The 22,287-nt window shown below is 33.8% G+C and overlaps 1 long non-coding RNA gene across 1 annotated transcript in view; it reads left to right on the top strand.

Annotated features, from left to right (window-relative positions):
- LOC148943161 (uncharacterized) overlaps positions 1 to 22,201 on the top strand; it is a 78,088-nt gene extending 55,887 nt beyond the window's left edge. The window contains exon 3 of the long non-coding RNA XR_016143092.1: positions 22,023 to 22,201. This is a non-coding gene — a long non-coding RNA (uncharacterized LOC148943161). The remainder of the gene's footprint in view (positions 1 to 22,022) is intronic.
- The last annotated feature ends 86 nt before the right edge of the window (positions 22,202 to 22,287 follow it).

Genomic DNA, 22,287 nt, shown 5'->3' with positions numbered 1-22,287 from the left:
CCGTTGCCATATTAACATCAGGTATTAGCAGACAGCGACGTCACACTAGCATCCGTTTCATTTCGGTCCGCAATAAATATTGGCACAGCTACAGGAATGTCCTCAGGGCAAAGGTTTAAAAGTGGGTCAGCACTTGGCGGTAAAAAATTTGATTTAGCATTGTCATCGCTAGAGTTGCTGAAAACTGATATTTGCTCGTTAAATGTGGGAGTAATTGTTTCACTGTTTTTTGCATTATATTCAAGTTGGATTATTTTTGCGGTGAGGGTCACTTGATTGCTTTTGAGGGTAGATAGTTCATCTTGTATAGCAAGATAGCGGGAATTACGGGAGTTGATTTCTTCACCCAGCTTTTTAAATTCCAAATCACGTTCATGGAGTAGATCGTTTCCTTTTTTTTATATAATTTGCAAATATGTCAACTTTTTTTTGCAAATAGACTTTATTCGCTTTACGACGTGATTGGTTTTTTAACATCGTACCATATTTTTCTTGGATCGAAACCAGCTGTTTGGTATACTTTTAACAGTCAGTACACGGGAAGGCTTGGGAAGCTTGGTTTTTGGAAACTGTCTTTGGGGTAGTAACTTTTAGGATAGACTTGGGGGTACTTCGTAGTAATTTAGTGCCAGGGGGTAGGGGGCATGGTGACATCGGTGATTTCGAAGGATGATTCAGAAGAAGGGAGGACTGGCAGTCTAAGCAGTACCACTCACTCTGTAGTTTTCTCTCCTCAATTGTAATCTCTGCGCACTTGGGATGTAGCCACAGTTGACACCGACTGCTCTGAACCGTGCCACTAGCGGCGCGTAGTTTACACTCCAGCCAAATATATTTCGTAGGTTTCGACATAATGGCACAAACGGCAGAGATTTAAAGCTTGTTTAGAGGGGAAACAGCACGATTGGAAATAGGATCTTCAACCTAACCCTGAGTGGCAAGTTCAGAGTTGGCACCGGTGCTTGCTAAAAAAAATGTCTGTTACCGTTCCCCGCGTCCTCACTGAACGTCACTAAGAACCATTAGTATAATTGCAATTGGTAATTTATATTGGACACGTCGAAATTATCCTATTCCCAGCAATTTATTTACTAAATTATATGCTCAAAAGTTCTAATTTTCTGGCAATGGTATAGTTGAATGCACCACTTTTTCAGGATTCTATTAGTATACGAAAGTCCCCATTTAGTTAAGTTTTCAACAGATTTCAAAAAACAATTTCCACAGATATAATCAATTCACAGTCTACTAATTATTGGTAACCGTGGAAAAGGATTTTACGTCACCAAGCCAATTGTTACGAAATGATATCCGATTTTAGATGTAATCACACTGAGATCTAAACAACGACTTCGTGAACGATTTAGTCGGACTACTGTTTAAAAACATTAACATGAGATTCAAAAGCAATTTATCAATGATGATAATAAGAACTTTATTCTTTTATAGTGTAGCTTTGATTTTGTTTACGAATTATGCTCAAATTTACTAAAACATTTTGTATTCTGTAGTTCATGTAGTATAATGTAGTTCATGTATAATTCATGTAGTAGCTCGTTAACATCAATTGTTGATTCACCTACTGAGTGTACTCTTAATCAATTTTATTATATACTCAGAAAATTCTTTAACAAATTTTTAGGTTTGTAATTTCAAGAATGTTTACAATATTTAGAAGAAGTTTGATAATTTAATGCTGACTTATAGGCTACATGAACAGCCTTTTTACCTTTTAAAACTAATTAGCAATTAGCGAACTATTATAATGTACAAGTCTGTAAGAACCTATTAACAATTCAGGATTAATTTACCCTAAAGTTTAATAGTAGACTTGGACAGTGGAAAGGAAAACAAATTCAAATAGGTTATATTCAAAATTTTGATTGAGTAACATTTAACGCTAAAATCATCAAAATTTCGACTACTTATTAGTCATACTACGAGTTTTAAACCGTATTCCAATCAGCATAATGTTTAAATGTAATATGATAATTTATTAAAAATCCAATTTAGAGTATAAATTAATTTGTGAAACATTTTCCATAGTCGAATCAAAGATAAGTTTTATTTAGGGATGCATGATTCTTAAACATCTAAAATTATACATTATATTCATCTCTGATTCAAATTATATTCTTCAATTGTTTTTCCGTATTATGTCTAATCCTTGATCTTTTTAGCAATTGATTCCTTCTCCATTCTAATCGTTAATCTCAAAGGATTACACTGAATTTTTCTAACTTTCTAAAAACGGTGCATAAATAAATTTAGTAATATTTGAAAATCATTCCATTTATTTTTTATTAATGTTTCTAATTTTTATTCCACACACGGCTCACAATTTAAAAAAACGTGCATAATATTTTTTTCTAATTTATATTTATATGACCCAAAGGTGCCCCAAGCATTCATGAAAATGATTTTCTAATACCTAATAATCTAAGTTTATGCATTTTTTTGCTCGAAAGAATGATTAGAGAATGATTTATTTTAGAAAATGTTTTTAAAATGTAATCTACAGTGCAACTTAACCGTGGACATGCAATTATAAATGAAAATAATTCAATAACTTAATATTTGGATTAATATTCCAAAAGTATTAACAAATGACTTGAAAGTTATTTACGAATAACTAAGAAGATTTTTGCGCTATGACGTAATTTTTTTTTTTTTATTTTGTTTACGAATAAAGCTTAATTATAGTAAATATTGTAAATTCAAAAGATGAATGAAACAGAATTCAAACTGTAGCTCGTTTAAAGCAAATGATATTTTACGTGTCTAGTATTTTTACATCAAATTTTATTATAAACCATTAAATACCTTGAAGTAATTTAGGGGATTATAATGTCGAAAATGTTGTATTTATTACCAATTTCAAGCTTTATTACAATATGCTCTATCTATATTACAATATAATCATATAGTTAAGATGTAAAAAAATAGAACGGATCTTTCATAAATTCTTGCTGTCTCATAGGCGAAACAACAAATCTATTTACAATAAAAAAAAAAAAATGAAAATTAGTAAATAATTATAAGCTACGATAATTCATTAATGAAATTGTAGAATTTACATCTCAATAATATTTACAGGGGAGTCAAAATTCAGTTACCAATAACTTGCAGTATTTTTATATTTTTAGTTTTAGTTTTAACTTTTTCTAAATAATGTTCAATTTTAACCAAAAAATAAAGATTCTAATGAAAATAGGAACAAACTCAATCAAAGTATCTGCAAAATTTTACTATTAGCATTTAACAACAAAAAAATAAGAGAAACTTGTGCATTTACCATAATATGGACAAGCACAGACATCAATAGTGCAGTTTATTAAAAAAAAATACTTACTGTTCCCACAGATACATTTTGCTTTTCCTCTTCCCAAGGATTTTTGAAGAGGTCCTCCACATCTACTTCAATTAATTCTGGATGTAAATTCTGTCATAGAAACATAACATTTATTTCTTTTCAACATCGTCGTATTTGTATTTTTTAATCATTCTCAGTATTTTTTAATTTTTCGGTCAAATAGTATAATACGTAAAATCCAAATGCACATGGTATCCCAGTCAGCACACGTAAAAAGAAAAAATCTAATAACGGGTCTTAATTCAAAATGTACAGTTGGTAACTAGGCTTACTAATAAAAAAAATGACCCGTGTTAATTACAAAATGGAACTCTTACTACTACCAGTGCCGTATCAAGGATTTTGGTTCAGTGGAGGGGGGTATTTTTTTGTTATGGGGGGAGGGTAGAATGGAAAATTAGAGAAAACATCAAAAGTGCATTTTATTCATTTTTATCACGTTTTTACAAGTCTGACAAACATTTCGATTGGGAAAATTTAAACCTTTCAATTCTTCCCATGAAGACAGCCTTGACTATTACTACCACTGACAACTTACCACAACACCAAGTCACCTGACATTACCCCAGCTAAGCACACTCATCATGAAATATATTGCAATTATTTAATTGCATAGAACAATTTTGGAGTAAAATCAAGCCTTTGGCCCATAGATTTTTAAAGAATTCCATTTAAAAAACTACTAATGAGATGTGTTACAAGAAAAATTTTCAAGTAAATTTATAAATTTCTAGCCAAAATTTTTTAATGATACATAATTCTATGTAAACTCAATTAAGTTGTAGTTCTAATAGAGCAGTATATACAGTTTGTAGATGCTTTTGTTTCTAAATGAATTGTTTTTGGTAATCATCAGTTTATTTCTCAATGTCTATGAACAATTGAACATACAGTCAGTAGCACTATCAAACGGACAGCAGACTTTTCAATAATGAAAATGTTTTTATAGTAAGATGACATCTTAGTACTTTAAAGCAGTCACCATACCATATTAATATTATGAAATTGCAAAGAACAATTTTGGAGTAAAATCGAGCCTATGGCCCGTAGATTTCTCAAAGAATCCCATTTAAAAAATCTTTTAATGAGACGTATTACAAGCAAATTTTTAAAATAAATTTATAAATTTCAAGCCAAAATTTGTTAATGATACATAATCCTATGTAAACTCAATCAAGTGGTAACTCTAATTGAACAGTATATACAGTTTATACATGCTTTTGTTTCTAAATGATTTTATTTTTTCGTAATCATCAGTTTTTTTCCCAATATCTATGAACATACAGTCAGTAACACAATCAAACGGACAGCAAACTTTTCAATAATAGAAAAGTTTTCTATAGTAAGATGACATTTTAGTACTTTAAAGCATACAGCATACTATATTGCTAAAAATGGTTCATTTAGCCTTGATAAGTTTGACACATTATTTTCTCTTGTTAAGTTTTTACAAATCGTACTTTTTAGAGGTATAAAACTGGATATAGTGACTTTTCTTTGGGGACAAGGGGCTAAAAAAAAAATTGTTGTTCAGTCGCGTAATTTTGCCAAAATCCTGAGTGAGGGCAAAGTTGGAAGCAGTTTTCCCAAATCAAGTAAAATGACAGTGAAAAATAAAAAGTGAACCATATAGCTCCATAAAGGAAAATATATACTAGTGAAAAGTGCCTCGTTTCTCTGGATGCTTGAATTGCGCCGACTTGTCTTAGTTTTGACACAATTTTTGAAGAAACTAAATTTAAGCTGGAGGAGGGGGGGCAGGCCTTTGGGGTCTGGGGATGCAAACTGGGATCTGGATGGGGTATATACTCCCCTGTCCCATTGAAAATTACGCCCCTGCTGTGGTTGGTTAAACCCATACCTTTGCAGTATTTAATTAAATCTTTTCCATTCCTTCTAACAGAATGTTTTCCCAAATAATTATTATTACAGATTGAAGTATTTTTTTGATATAGTGTTAAAGATTAATTTAATATAATGATGCAATAATGAAAATAGAAGCCAAAGATATAATGAAAAATAACTTACAGTTTTTTTTAATTCCATTGTTTATATTTCGCACCTATCTGAAAGTTATCAAAATTCTGAAACAAGATAAGGTTTGGCATGAATGTTTTTCATTAATTACTTTTTCAATATTTTCTGTACAGATTGCCATAGGTCAATGCTCCACATTTGTATTGATTCATACATCAATATCTGATGGTTGAACTATTGTTAACAAAATGATTATCTTAATGTATTTATTGGGCTGGTTTTGGGAAACGAGGGCGGGGGGGGGGGCTTATTGGCCTTCGACCTCTTTTGGCTCTATAAAAGTGAACTAGAACTTTCAATTTTAAATCAAATGAGCCCTCTGAAGTATATTTAATACTAAGGGGCTTGTCATTTGAGTCCCCTCCAAAGTTTATATGACCACCTCTTCCATTAAAAACTTTATATGCCCCCACAGCATAAGTGATGGCCCCTCCCCCGGGTTCTGGGTGGGTATGTTGACCCCGAAGCTTTTGTTATCGGATCATTGGAGTACTTCACACAAACTGGCAATCTCAAATTTTGATCGGACGCATTTTGAAAAAAACAGGGGGGGTGTGGGGGGGGGGGGGTGCCCCCCGATTCATTTTGGCTCCTTAAAAGGAAACAAGAACTTTCAATATCCAATAAAATGAGCCACTTCTGAAGTTTGTGTGACCTCTCCTTACATAAAAATTAAAATGTTACATATCTTGGGGCATAACTTTAAACACACGGCCCCGGGCTCTGGCGGTTTGTGCAAACCTTAAAGTTTTTATAATTTAATGTTTGAACGATTTTGAACAAAATGGCTATCCCGAAATTTTCATTGGATGGGTTTTGAGAAATAAGGGCGTGGCGACGGGGGGGGGGGGCTGATTGCCCTTCGATCTCTTTTGACTCTAAAAGTGAACTAGAACTTTTAATTTTAAGTCAAATGAGCCCTCTCTGAAGTTTATACGATCAATCCTTCTAGAAGAACCATATGTCCCCCCAGGGCATAACTTACAACGCCTGTCCCTGGGCCTTGGGTGGTTTTTATTACCCAGAAGTTTTAATATCTGATGTTTGAACTATTTTTATTTGATTTTATTTGCATTAAATTTTTTATTTGATGTATTTGGGGAAAAAGGGCGTGGAGGGGGGGGGGGCTAGTTGCGCTCCGATCTCTTCTGACTCTAAACGTAAACTACAACTTTCACTGAAGTGAAAGTTGACTACACAACGTTCTACAACGTACTACTACAACGTTCACTACAACTTTCACTAAAAAATGAGCCCTCTCTGAAGTTTATACGATCATCCTTTCCATAAGAACCATATATACCCCCAGGGCATAACTTACAACACCTGTCCCCGGGCCCTGTAGGGATGTTTAGACACAGGATTTTTTTCTAACCCTTGAACTATTACTAACAAAATGGCCATCTCAAAATGGTTATTTGATGCATTTGGGGGGAAAAGGACGCGGGGGGGATTAGCTGCCCTCCAATCCCTTTTGACTCTTGAAAAGTGAACTATAGCTTTTACTTCCCAATCAAATGAGCCCTCTCTGAACTTTACACGAGCATTCATTTCATAACAACCATATACCTCCAAGGTATATCTTACAACGCCTGCCCCCGTGCTCTGTGGGGCTGAGATGTTCCGATGTTTAATCTGAACTTTGAAGTATTTCTAACAAAATGTCTATCTCAATTTTTTTATCTTATTTAGATGGGGGAAAAGAGTTGGGGGAAGAGGCTAGCTCCCCTTCAATCACTTTTGACTTGTAAAAAGTGAACTAGAACTTTCAATTACCAATCAAATGAGCCCTCTTTGATGTTTATACAAGCATTCCTTCAATAAGAACCTGATATGCCCCTGGGGCACAGCTTACAACGCCTGCTCCTGGGCTTTGTTGGGCTGTGTTGACACCGGTGGTATTTTAATCTGAACTTTGAACTATTTCTAACAAAAAGTCTATCTCAAAATTTTTCTCTTATGCATTTGGGGGAAAAGGGGGGGGGGGGGTAGCCGCCCATTGATCACTTTTGATTTTTAAAAAGCGAACTAGAACCTTCAATTTCCAATCAAATGAGCCCTCTTTAATGTTTATACAAGCATTCCTTCTATAAGAATTTTATCTGATGCAATGGCTACCTCAAATTTTCTATTAGATATATTTGTAGAAAAAAGGCTTGGGAGGGGGGCTAGTTGCCCTTCGATCATCTTTGACTCTTAAAAACTGTCTTAGAACTCTCGATTTCCAATCGAATGAGCCCCCTTTGAAGTTTATACGACGACCCCTTCTGTATGAACTGCTTCTGGGAAAAAATAAATGGAGTTTGGGGGGAGGCTAGCTACCCTCTGGTCAGTTTTTACTCATAAAAAGTGAATTACAACTTTCAGTTTCCAACCAAATAAGCCCTCAATGAAGTTTATACGAGAATCCCTTCCATGACAGCCATATATGCCCCCAGGGCATAACTTACGGCGCCCACCCCTGGGCCCTGGGAGGCTGTGTTGAAATCGGAGTTTTTGATATCTGAACTCTGGACTATTTTTAACAAAATGTCTCTCAAAATTGTCATCTGATGCATTTAGGGATGGGAGGGGCAGGGACTAGTTTCTCTCCGATCTCTTTATAATCTTGAAAAATGAACGAGAACTTTAAATTTCCATTCAAATGAACCCTCTTCGAAGTTTATACGATCCCTTTCGACAATTAAAAAGTGAGCTCGAACCTTCAATTTCCAATCAAATGAGCTCTCTCTGAAGTTTATACGAGCGTTCCTTTCATAAAAACATGTATGTCCCAGGGTATAACTTATAACGCCTGCCCCTGGGTCCTGGGGGGTTGTGGCGATACCTGAGTTTTTGTTATCTGACTTTTGAGCAATTTTTAACTTGAGGGCTATCTCAAAATTTTTATTGGATTGATTTGGGGAAAAAGGGGCATGTGGGGGGGCTAGTTGCCCTTCAATCTCTTTTGACTATAAACTGAACTAGAACTTTGAATTTCCAATCAAATGAGCCCTCTGAAATTTTTACCAGCATCCCTTCAATAAGAACCATATATTCCCCCAGGGCATAACTTACAACGCCTGCCCCCGGGCCTTGGGGGTTTGTGTCGACACCAGATTTTTTTTATATGATCTTTGAACTATTTTTAACCAAATAGCTATCACAAAATTTTGATCTATCATTTTGGAAAAAAAGGCATGGGGGGGACCTGGTTACCCTCTGATCTCTTTCGACTTTTAAACAGTGAACTAGAACTTTCAATTTCCAATCAAATGAGCCCTTTCTGAAGTTTATTCGAGCATCCTTTCTATATGAACCATATGTAATAATAATTCATTTTTGACCCACTAACAATTATAAAAAAGTGGAGCAACAAAAGAAAATAAAAGGTAAAGACATACAAAACCAAACACATGCAAAACAATATCAATACAAAGAACTACAAATGCAAATCAGAACAATCGCACAAGAGGATGAAAAGGACCCAACCACTTGCAGGCCTCATCTTTTAACTTGGAGTCCAACTTATTATATGACGTCAATATATCAGTTGCATTAAACATTCGAATAATATAATGGTTTCTTTACCAACGAGGCAAATACAAAAGATTTTTACAATAACGGAAATGCAAAACTCTAATATCCTGCATATCGCTAGTATTAAAAAATTGGCGCAAACCTGATAGAAAAAGAATGGAATGGTAGCAATATATTGAATAGAGTTTTAGCCCTGGCCTTACGAGAATGTCGGCCATGATTTGGGCAATTTTAGCATAACCTGCTTTAAGATTATTCTTAATATCTGCAAGTGCACTAGCACGGATAGCTGAAATAGAAGAGCAGATACTAATCCCGAGCCAACGCAACGCAGGAGCCAGCTTAACTGAAAAAGAACTACAACTCAAATCACTACTTGTGTTTTTAGCATTGAAAACTAAATATTCACATTTTTCAGCATTAAGCACGAAGCCGATTTTTTCCAAATGCTTAGAAACAAACTGGGTAGACTTAGCTAGGGTGAATTTTGAACGGCTAATAAGTAATAAATCCTCTGCATAAGCAATATAAGATAAATTAGTTAGATCCGTAAAACACGACGGAAAAATACGAGAAAGCACAGGGTATAAACAAGCATTAAAAAGGTAAGGTGACAGAACCCCTCCTTGCCTAAGTCCAGACCGAATAGGAATATTACCAAAAAATATCTCTCCTGACTGAAGTCGAACATATGAATTTGCATACCAAAAACGAAGGACACATATAACAGATGAATTCACTCCAAGCTGGGTAAGAGAATACCATAGTTGGCTGTGACAAACCGAGTCAAAAGCGTTTGAAATATTTAACGCACATAAGCGAACTTCAGATACATCTTTTTGTGCTTGAATTAAAAAAGAAATAAGAATTCGACGTGCATGTTGGCATCCTATATTTGGTTTAAACCCAAATTGATTGGACACATAATCAACTTTTGGAAGAATTTCAGGAAGCAGGACATATTCAAAAACTTTGCTCAGCAAACAGGCTACCGTAATAGGTCTATATGATGCGCAATTAGTCGGATCTTTCCCTCGTTTAAGAATCGAAGTGACACTCCCGCACAAAAAAGAATCAGGCACCAAATACGTACATAGACAAATTTTAAATAATAATTGCTAATGATAAATCAATTCTTTAGAATCAATATGAAGGTGAAAAACACTAATATCATCAATATCACAGGATTTAGATTTTAAATTCTTAACACAAGGAATCACATGGTCAGCAGAAACAGGAGGCACATGGCCTTGGTAAATTTTCGCCGGTAATACATAAGAACTGGTTGTTTGATAGTCTAATAACCTGAAATTTCTCCTGGGAATTTCCTCTTGCTATATATTTTTTGGTCAAATTCTCTGTCATCCAGTCAACCAAATTACTTGCCAATATTGAACATTTTTCTTTTTGCTTGTTGGCTCAACAGAGCTCAAAAATTCACTTACAGGCTGATAAGCCATAAGTCTACCCACATTGTTCATGCTAAATGGGCTGATTCTGTCTACTTAGTTGCCTCTCCAGTCATACATCATCTTTAAAGCTTCTAGTGCAATTTCTAAGATATATCTTTATCAGAACCTCTGTATTCCTTTCTAGAGACTTTTCTTTTTAAGTACACATATGTACAAGCTGAGACTAAAGCTACTGCAGGTTGTTTTTTCTTTCTCCCATTTATTTAGCCTATTAACATAATCTCTGTCTTTGAGGATCAAAATGGATTTATCCTTCTTTGCTCTTGTGCAGTTCTTTGGTGATGAACACTGAGAAAGCTCTGAAAGCCAGCCATCTTCAGTCCTTCTCTTACTCAGGTGAGATAGGAATGGCTAAGGCTATGGTCAAAGCATCAATGAAACAAAAAATATATGCAGTGGAAGTCAGTATAAAAGACAGTGGTGTTCCTAGCGGGAAATGTGAGTGCCCTCGTGGCCAATATAGATGCCACCATATGGCATCAGTGATGCTTCACATAGTCAAGAACTTGACCTGTACAGATACTTTGTGCACATGGCAACAAAAAAGACAAAATTTACCTGAGAAAAAGTGCTAGTAAAATTTTTTTGGTGACCAAACTAATTTAACTATTAATCTACCTGACAATTTCTTGGACAGAGTTTCAGAGCGGATAAAGCCTTTAGGATCAAAAGTTTTGTGAATTTTTTGCTCAATACTCCAGAGCCTACACTGGAGATTAACAAACTTGAGTTAATTAGGATTATCAAGGAAGCCAAAGTTTCAGATCAGCTTCAGATCAAAGCTTCAGAATAAAGAAATTCAGTTTAAATATGTTCTGGAAAATCTTAAGGTTGACCAGGAGACAATTGTTAGTGTTGCTACTATGACTAAAGGACCATCAAAAAATAATCTTTGGTGCCGTTTGCGTGAAGGGTGGATAACTCCAAGCATGTTCAGTTAAGTTCTGTCTTGTTGCAGTGAAAAATCAAGAAAGTCCAGAAAATAGTTGGTGGAACAAATCATTGGGAATAAACGTCCCAAATCAACCATTACAGCTCTTGAGTGGGGACGGACCCATGAACCAGTTGCACTTGCTGTTTATTGCTCCAAAAAAAAGATGTCTCATTGACAGGTTTGTGGCTTCATAGTTGTAGCATCATTGGTGCTACATGACGGTACACTTGACAAGTTTTATATTGCAATGATGACATGACTATTGGCAATAGACTTGACATGACTATTGGCAATGACGGTACACTTGAAATTAAGTGCCCTTTCTCAGCTAGGAATAGCTCTGTTATGACTTTAGTTGAATCGGACAAGTTTTATATTTGAAAGACAGCAGTGGTGGTTTCTTCTTCAGAGAAAACAATGCAACTGCGCGGATATACTACCACCAAATTCAGGGGCAGATGTACATGACAAACAGAAAGTTTTGTGATTTTTTTTGTTTGGTCGCCTGCTGATTCTGTATCCATGCATATAGAACGAGATGATTCTTGGTGCATGTTTGTACCACGCATTGAAGATTTTCATGAACTTGAGGTCTTGCCTTCTTTAATGGAATGACCGCTGGCTGTGTCTAGAATTTCGCCAATATTTTTAATATATTTTTTTATTTATTGTTTTAGAGTTGACTAAAGTATTCACATTAATTTGTAATCTTGAAAAAAAAATCGTGAAACTCATCTAAGTTGCATCAGATTGAAATAAAAACTACACCATTGGAACTGCCATGACTAAAATGCTTCTTTGGAGGTTTACCCTCCCACCCTCCTCCAATATTTGGAATGATATTAATAATTCTTTTTGAAGATGAACGTCACTGCTAAATACTTTTAAAAGCCTATTACAATTTAATTTGATTGCCTGCAGTATAGAATATCTTGTCAGTACAAACGTGTTAAAAATGTTTTCTGAATAAAACAAAATCAACATTTTTACACAAATATCCTCTATTCACCAACCAATGCTAAGGTACTAATAAAAAATACATAGCAGTTTCAAGACCACATAGATGATTTGTGGTGATCCAAATTGAATTTAAGGTACTGACTATTTAAGTAAACAAAGCCTTATAAAAGTTTTTGGATAAATGAATTTAAGTTTCATGTCAAAAAGAAAAGATTGACATTAATTCAGAGATCCTTTGACCTCTTTAAGGTAAAATATTTGAGGGCTAGAAAGAAACTGCAAACATCATTAAAAACTAAAGAGGCACCAAAAATGCATCTGACAAAATTAACTAGTTTATAGAAACAAGTTAATTCTAATAAAAAAAACCATATTGTTGCATTATGTGGGCGCTGCTATATACTAACAAGAGACAAAACCCGCCAAACGGGTTATTTGCAAGAGACCATTATAGAGAAATTGAATGCAATTTGTGGTTTTCATTGTGCTTACAATGTTTACACTGTTGTTTTTTGGGGTCTAGGGGGGAGGGGAAGGTACCTAGGTTAGGTTACGTGTTTGATATATGCTATGCTTAACCCCCCCCCCCCACCTCCTAATGTGCAAATATATAGCCCAAGTTTGTTTCTAAACTATTACATATTCATCCTATTTTATTTCATTAGCATTAACTAAACTTGAACTGTTTAGCAGTGCCCACATAATGCACCAGTACCAAAAAAAAAACTATTGCAATATTCACAGGGTTACCAGCTGGTGAAAAAAATTACTAGATTCTTTTAAAAAAACTAAATCGACACATAAATCACTAGATTATTGAAGAAAATCACTAAATCAATCACATAATCACTAGAAATATTATACTATTTATCAGTGTAATTAATAGTTATGTTTCTCTACCTTGTTTCTTTACCTATAGGAAGGAGGTGAAATCACCCCCCCCTAGATGTGAAAAAATACTTTTAGATTTGGGTTTTGTTTTTCATCAAGCGAAAATTACCCTTGAAACTTATCAAAATGTCTTTTGGCATCTTTTGTAGAGAATAGAACTAAGTCCTTGCTTTGTTCCTCTATTTTCCTGATTTGGTACTCGAGGCTAATTCTCTGATTTGTGGAAATTGGTTATTAATGATCTAATCAAAATATTTACTTTTTTTTAATCTTTGTCCATTCAAAACCCCAGTTTTTTCCTCAACAAATATAGAAATTATTTCTTCTTTACTCTAGTCGAGCTAATATAATTAATGGGATACCAGCAACAATTTTGAAAACGACCTTTTTTATATGTTCATGTAAAAAATTTGTCCCGCCCTTCAAAAATTTTAATAAATTTTGGGCTTCTTGTTTCTTTAATAAAAAATATCCATAGAAAATCTTTTTCTCCTAATACATTTTGTTTATTAGTAACAATTGTAAATTCTATTGCGTAAGCTATAAAAGAGTCTGGACTGCTCATCTGAATCTACATTACTGTAAAATAACATAGTTTATGTTTTATCACCATAAATTTTTTTTCTATCAATTCCGTCCTTACTAAAAATTCCCCACTCCCTTCCATAAAATTTCTTGCAGACAACTCAGCCTGAAAAAGTCTCATTAGCATACTTTCATTTCAAAAATAACTTTAAGCTTTAATCGTTTTTCTGATCACTTTGGAAATATTATTTCCATGAAAAGCTTTTCCCAGATATCAAAACATGCTAAAAGTTTTCTTCCTAAAAAGTTAAGGTTATTGCTGATAAAAGTTAAGTTAGTAAAAAAGTTACTATTGAGCCATGTTGCTCCATTCATCCAGTTTGTTACTGCCAACTGTTTGATATATTAGTACATGAAGCTAAAACTTGGGCTTATTAGGAATTTGAATCACAAATAATAGAATTTGGAGAATTATTGGAGTTTTTGTCAGATATTAGTAGTAAAGATTAAAACCATTACTTACATTAAAAAGATTAAAATCACTATAAATCAGTAGCCAGAAAAAAAAATCCATAGGGAACATTAAAAATCACTAGAAATAGTGATGAATCACTTGGGATGGTAACTGGTTTTTTAGAGTTTTGGTTACTATTGAGCCATGTTGCTCCATTCTTCCAGTTTGTGACCAAAAACTGTTTGATATTTGCATAAATCCAAATTTGGAACATATTAGGAAGTGAAATGGACTACTATTTTCTGTTTTTTTATTAGCTGGCTTCCTGTATGCTTTATTCAACTGAATTATGATTCTACATGCTATATCATGAGAAATCACTAGATTTAGAACAAAAATCACTAGAGAAAACTAATGATCACTAGAAACATTGATAAATCGCTAGGGGTGGTAACCCTGATTATGAATCAACATTCTGTTCCAGGTTGTCAAGAAATATGTTCATTTTCTTTTTCCGCTTTGAAACTTGCATGTTCAGAAGTAGATTCAGTGCTGGGATTTATGGTTGGTGATTGCATGTTTACCAAACTAGCACACAGCTGAAATATTGTTGATGAATCACCTCGGAGCTGGTAAGGGACATTAGAGAGAATTTCAAAAGTTTTTATTCTTTGAATCACTCTTTCCACATGAATTCGAGCTCGAGCTATTTTGGTGGTCAGCTTAACCTGTTCGTCTGAAAATTGTCTACCAAACAGAAATGGAGGAATATTAAGGTCTACACCACTAGGTAGCATGTCATGGATGGTGGACCCCTTATCAGCAAGGATCAGGTCTCTGCTTGAAACTTATTCTAATACTTTTAACTGGCTTGTCAGTTCCTTGTCACTGACAGACCCAGGAAAAAGTTCATTTACAAAAATTACAGCATTGGAAGGGGCTATTCCAACAAGGCCTTTGAATTTGTTACGCTGCTTGTAATTTGAAAAAGCAAGTTTGCTTTGGTCAAGATTTTTTGGTATATCAATCTCTACCTCTGTTGCATCCAGTATAATACGGCGTTGTGAAAAAGGCTTGAAGCATTCAGGAAGTTGCAAGCTATTTTTGGCAATTGGAGGCAATTCTCTTTTCTCAATGGCCTCAACATAGAAGATCCTTTGCAAAACAACCATCAGTGACTTAAACACATTCTTACAGGTTGTGGCAGACACTCCAAACCGGACAGCAAGGTCTAAAAACTTGAAATTCTGCCTCAACTTCATTAAAGTAAGTAAAAGTTGGTCTTTTAATTTTAAGAGCTACGACACTCCAGTCCCTAACATATTTAAACTTAACAAGCTTCACAATATCAAGAACTGCAATGAATACTTCTGTTGATGGTAATCCTATATAAAAACTTACAAGCCTGTCATCATGCTTGATTTCATTAAAAGTCATGTGGCAGGACTTGTATTCTATCTGTTTTATTAGCTCAGTATTTTCAATCTTCAACTGGTCCAGTTCATGCTCTAAGATACACTTCTCTACTCTTAGCTTGGACTTTCTTGGAGATGGACCTGGGTTGATCCTTATTACTCCAAGATTACCAGTTGAAGTTGAGGGAAAAGGTGATGTTTCAACTAACTCAGTGCTAGTGGCTTCACTAGGACTGAAGACTATTTCACTACTTCTGACTCCTCTCTTATTCTCTTACTTTTTCTCTCTAGATCAGGATAGTTCAACTCAAACCTCTTGTTCAAATTCACTCAAAGATTGTAGGTCCATTACTTTTCTTACCATCAACAAAGTGGCAGGAGCAAAACCTAGACTCTTGATTTGGTTTGACACCTTCGCTTCGTGTGGCACGTTCCTAGAGCTTGTATGAAGCATTGTCCTCTTTAGGGAATCGATAAAAGCTGCAGCTGAAATACCTTGAATGGTGTGTGCATTTAGGATCAAAACAATGAGGAATCCTGAAAATAAAAGGCCAATTAGAATCAAATAGTCTCTATGACAGTTTCTGTACATCTTTTGTTTAGTTTCTTTACAGGATTCTGTACATCCCCTGAACAAACTAAAAGTATAATTTTGTGAACAAAGTAAAAGTATAATTTTGTGATTTTTACCAAATCACCCAGGACGAATCCTCTGATACACACCCGTCTATGAATCAGACCTCTTATGACTTCCACCTATCTTGCATTTCTTAGACCTTTATCCCCTCCTGGAGACTGGTTGCCAATCCATTTGCTGATTATAAGAAATTAGCAGGGACCTGATACTGGCAGAGCTGTATTGGATTTACTTTTAGTTAAAACCAATTAGCATAGAATTAAAAAAAATAACAGCAGTTTTTTACAGTTAAATAAAAGGTGCATACCATGGTAAACCAAAGAGGTATTTTATCAAACAAAAAACAAAATATCTAAAAACACCTTGACAGTTTTCTTGCCAAAATATTTTTTTGGCACTTGCCATCTAGTATTTGTAATTTTTGTTGTTTAATCCATACAATAAATCACAAAATAATCATATAACAACTGTCTTGTCCAAGAAAAATATAATTTCATTCCATAATCTGGCCTCTAAAATTGCAGTTAAGAATGTTCCATAAAAATTAAAATACACTAGCAAAGAAATCCAAAACACTCTTGAGTAAGGGAGTAGTGTGTTGGTATGTAAATCACCATTCCAGGTTTATCAATATTTCCTGAAATAATAATGCATGTAATATAACTCAATGTGTTACCAAGCCCCTAGCTCAAGGCTTACCTGCTTGTAAGACTTGGAGATCCTATTAATAGCTAGATAGGTCAGTTACCAGGCCTCAGGTTAACATAGTGAAAAGCCACTATGCTTTGCTTATTATTTGGTTATAGCTTTAAAACTACTCAGACTGCCACATTGAAATTTTGCATATGTCTTAAGCTCACTATAATCACCAATATATTTTTTTTAAACTTGGTATCTCCAGAAGTGTTCACATTGCGTATCATATCAATCAACTGCAGACAATTGAGGCATGCATCCTGAATATAAAAGCTTATTTAAAAGATCTAATGTGAAAACAAACTTAATTTTCTTATCTTATTTATGAGTTGAGATATTCTTTTTTATATCTTAAATCTATATTTTTTGAAACATCACTATTTTAAATAGCTCAAAAGATATACAACAGAAAAACTGAAACTTTTGCAAATAAACTAATTTCATATCCTACAGTAAGGGGTGTCCCGAAGCGGGGCGGGAAAAGTTTTGGCATTTGGTAAAATTTTTACTGAAGGCGAAAATTTCAGCAGAAATTTTGCAAAATTGCCCAAAATTTAGCAAAATTCTTGATTTCCGCAGAAAATTTGGCATAAATCAGGTACTGATTTAGTTAAATTTACAGATTGCCACCCCCCCCCCAATAAAATGAATCTTGGAACGTCCTTGCCTACAGTCAGTGCAAAAATTTCCTGTGGGTATGAAAGGTTGCGGGCTGTGTTGACCTGATAAAGTTTGACCCTTTAGACAACATTTATTTGGTAGTCTCCTTCAGAATTTACAGTCACAGTATTTCCTCCTTATGCAATATTGGCTGGTTATATTGCCTTTAATTTAAAAAGGGTGAAACCAAACCAAATGGCTATCTGCAGGCAGAGACATCACATAAGCATTGGAAGGGGCTATTCCAACAAGGCCTTTGAATGCGTTATGCTGCTTGTAGTTTGAAAACGTAAGTTTGCTTTGGTCAAGATGTTTCTTGGGATTACAATCTCATATATATATATATATATATATATATATATATATATATATATATATATATATAGAATATATATATATAAGGTATCTATATATATATAATGGTATCTATATATATATATATATATATATATATATATATATATATATATATATATATATATATATATATATATATATATATATATATATATATATATATATATATATATATATATATATATATTATATATATATATATATATATATATATATATATATATATATATATATATATATATATATATATATATATATATATATATATATATATATATATATATATATATATATATATATATATATATATATATATATATATATATATATATATATATATATATATATAAGGTAAGACTAGCTTACCTTTGCTTAATGATAAAAACTGTATTGTTAGCTGCCAGTGACTAGCACTTTATCAAATTGTAACATTAACTCGTAGTTTGGAATTTTGAATCGTTGGAGTGAAATTTGCCACATTTCAGTCAATATTTCTGACTATTTTTATAAAGGGGCATCAATTAACAGAATGTAGGCGTAAATAGGAGCATACATTTTTTTAAAATTCAGCAGATTTTTTCTTTCATTTATCTAATCAAATAAAAATGCCATTAAAGGTCTTTAAAAAATATAAATCAAATTCATTTTCAAAATGAAAGGGGAAGTGCAAAGATGTAGGGGTTGGTATACAACATACATTTTTTCAAAATATAGAGGGAGGGGCAATTCTGTTGCTTTATTGACTTTCCTTAATCAAAATACCAAATAAAGGATTTTTCAATAAAAATGATAAAAAAAAATGTGTTTGGAATGCTAAATGATTTTGTTTATCAAAATCAAAGGCCTGGAATTCAAGTAAGAATATTTAAATATAACCGCTTTTTATGCTAAATTTTTAAGTTTCTGGGCTAGTGTTAGGAAGAAATAAACACCTTCTCTTCTTTTGGACTTCTTTTAACATATAAAGCAATGTATTCATCAATTTTGGAAGTAAAATCAGATATGACAAGCTAAATTGAATGATCTACTACACCTGAAAATTTTTTTGTGAAATCATATCTTCATTTACTTATTTCTTGTAGTTACTGAGCTTCAAAAAAGATGATTCAGTCAGAGGGAGTGATTTATTCGACTGAGAAAAATTCCAAAACTGTCCAGTGGTTAGATAGGACATTTTTGTAGATAGGAGCTTGAAACCCCTACAGTAGGGTTCTCTGATACGCTGAATATGATTGTGTGATTTTCATTAAGGTTATATAAATTTTAGGGGGTATTTCCCCCTTTTTTCGAAAATCAGGCAAATTTTCTCAGGCAAGTAACTTTTGATAGGTTGAACTAAACTTGATGAAACATATTATTATATATGGGCAATCAGCATTAAAATATGATTCTTTTGATGTATCTAGTGGTACCAAATTCTTTTTTCTAGAGTTTCAGTTACCATTGAACCGGGTCCCTCCTTACTTACAGTTCGTTACCACGAACTGTTTGATGAGGCTCTATTACCAAGTAAAGTTCACAAATAGACCTCTAAGGGAGCAAAAAACAAGAACAAAAAAGAATAAACAGACAAAAGTTTAATAAAAAATTCAATATTGCAACATTCAGAAGTTAATTTTTTTCAATTTTTCTGGCAGTAAAGTGGAGATATTTGGAGTATAAATGTTATTGGTGGTCCATTTTGTTGCTGCTTTATGTTGTGACAAAAAAAAATTGTTTCTTGTCTTTTTCTTGGTCATTTGCCCTTTGCCGAGTTTTTCTTGTTACCAAATCTTGTTGAAAGTTATATTCTTGACTTAATGTCTAGCTTGCTAGTAAGAGATGAACTATATTTTTTTTTGCCTGTTTTCCCACTTCAAAAATTATTTTTAACTGTTTTTCATTGTAAGACGTATAAGTGCACAAAAAAATATGCAGGTAAAGCAGAGCTCAAATTTTCTAGGAAAACTTCAGTTTTAAATAAAACTTGTCTGACTGGTTTGCTCGATAAATGGATAAGCTAATAAAGGCTTAATTTGAATTTTGATTCACAGTTTTAAAGGAAAAAGAGATACAAAAAAAACTACTCCTAAATGTTGCCTGACTGAATTCAGACGAGTAAGGCCTCCGACCGCAGGACAGATACTGAAGATTTGGTGCAACAAAGATTTGCAACGATAGCCAAGAGAAGTTTATCCTGTGTATACGGAGGGGTTATTGACTGCTGATTATGGATAAGTAGAAACAGATTTGGCGCTAATCTGACAAGGGAAATAAAGAAGGGGAAAGAAGCATATGATTCATTGCGGTCAAACCAGTCATCAATTGATGCAGCGGTAACCGCGGTGACCCTACAGACTCTTGTGGACAGTATCAATGTTGTTTTATCAGCTTTGTAAATTAATACACAGAAATTAAGTGAGCTCACGACAAATATTGACTGAATTGAGGAGAAAGTGAACAGCTTAGACTCTCAAATAAATGACGCAAGAAGGGGAATGGGCGAGCTAAAGCCGAAAGTCCATACTCTGGAGTCGGAAACAGAGAATTCTAAAAGACACGTTGCGATTCTAACAGATCAAAGTGTAACTGTAAAGGCACAGTTGGATGCAGTTACACGTACGCTTGTAAATGTCGAAAGTCAGGAAACAGAGAAAAATTTGCTCATGTGGAATGTGAATGTTAAAAGTGAGTCTGAAGCAAAGGACTTGTTTAAATCTGTGGCAAATGAAGGGCTAGGCGTGACTGAGGATTTTCCGTTTAAAGTCACATAATTTCAAACTGAAAAGAAGTTTGTCGAAGTTGAGCTAAGCTCGAAGGAAGTGAAAATCGGACTGTCGAACAATTCTAAAAATAAAGTGCATGGTAAAACTATCGATAGTAATACACAAATCTTTCTCACTGACGATGTGCCTATAACAGTGCGTGTACAAAGGAATAGTTACTTTGTGTTCGAGGTTGCGTGATAAGGGTATTGAATCATGGATAGGAAAGTTCTTACCCCTCTGCTTGTTTGTTCTTGGTCAAAATGGTGCTGTCGAAAAGTACCTTCTTGGTGAAATCCCGCCAAATTTATTGATGCAAATATAAGGAACCTGGTAACTTTTGAATAGAAGAAGAGGAGGGAGAGATGGAAGAAAAGAGAGAAAAATATTTTGAGTTTGTGATTGAAGTTTGGTGAATATGACTGTTTTTTTTCTGTTTTGTAAGTCTGGATTATTGCTACTATTGAGTAAAAAAGTTTAAAATATTCTTAAAAGGGAAAATGAGGTAATTAAGGTCTTGCGCTTTAACGTCAACATTTAGGTAATAATTACGATAGAAGATAGTCGCCTTGATGGAAATGTTTTGTTTCTTTATTATTATTTATTCTGTAGTTTTTTTTTAGTTTTGATAGGTGTTTTGTATAATAATTGCTAAGATGAAAAGTTAGTTGAAATATCGACGGGTGTTTTTGTGTCAACTATTATTCATGGTTATTATGTCTTATGAAAGATCGGCACTACTTGAAGGTAATGGGATAAGATTTTTTGATTGTTTAGACACGCAGCTTAGGGATGGTGATGAGGGAATAATACGCCGAGGTTCTCCTAATGCTAAGTATGTTTTTGCGAGTGATATTTTTTGTGGTTCGGTGCATTCTGGGGATTTTATAGTTATGCATTTGAATTGGTGAGGTCTAAAGAGCTCATATGTGTATCTATCTGAGTCGTGCCAGGAGAGCGATATTCAGGATGTAGATTTAACTGAAACTTGGCTGCGTGACAACAACGATTCTTTGACCACAACGAAAACTAAATCTTAATTATCTTAATTTTTTGCTGTTGTTGTTAATAATTGATGTTAAAATGAAAAAATGAAACTCGTGCGTGCAAAGTAAAAAAAATCAAATACACTCTCAGTAGTATAGCCTCTAATATCTATTACTATTAATGTCGCAATTTTCACTTCTAGCACGTTTTATTTCTTAAAAGACAAACTCTTTCTCTTTGTTTGTCTCTAACATTTGACCTGCTACCCTCTCTGCTTTAATTACCTGCCTCTAACTGCTAACCTGTCTCTAACTGCTATTCAGTATCTACGAAAACGTATAATGATAATCTGATAATTTAGGGCTAAATTGCTTGAAGATCTTCTACCCTTTTTGAAATATTCATCTTAACAATCTGATTCATCTGAATTTGAAACAGAGCCTGATGAAGAAGAAAGTGGTAACAAGAAGAAGAAGTGGTATATAACACATTTACAACTGGCACAATATGAAGACGATCCTGAAGTTTGTGCTGATGAAATATTTGTGAATCTTTTAACAGAAGCCTGTAAAAACGAACCAGGTGTTTATCCTAATATTATTTCAAAAATGAGCCTAGCTGCTCAA

Source organism: Artemia sp. Qi Xiang Cuo, chromosome 16 (genome assembly GCF_049724085.1).
Source record: "Artemia sp. Qi Xiang Cuo chromosome 16, ASM4972408v1, whole genome shotgun sequence".
NCBI lineage: Eukaryota > Metazoa > Arthropoda > Branchiopoda > Anostraca > Artemiidae > Artemia > Artemia sp. Qi Xiang Cuo.
This window is presented reverse-complemented; position numbering and strand designations above follow the sequence as displayed.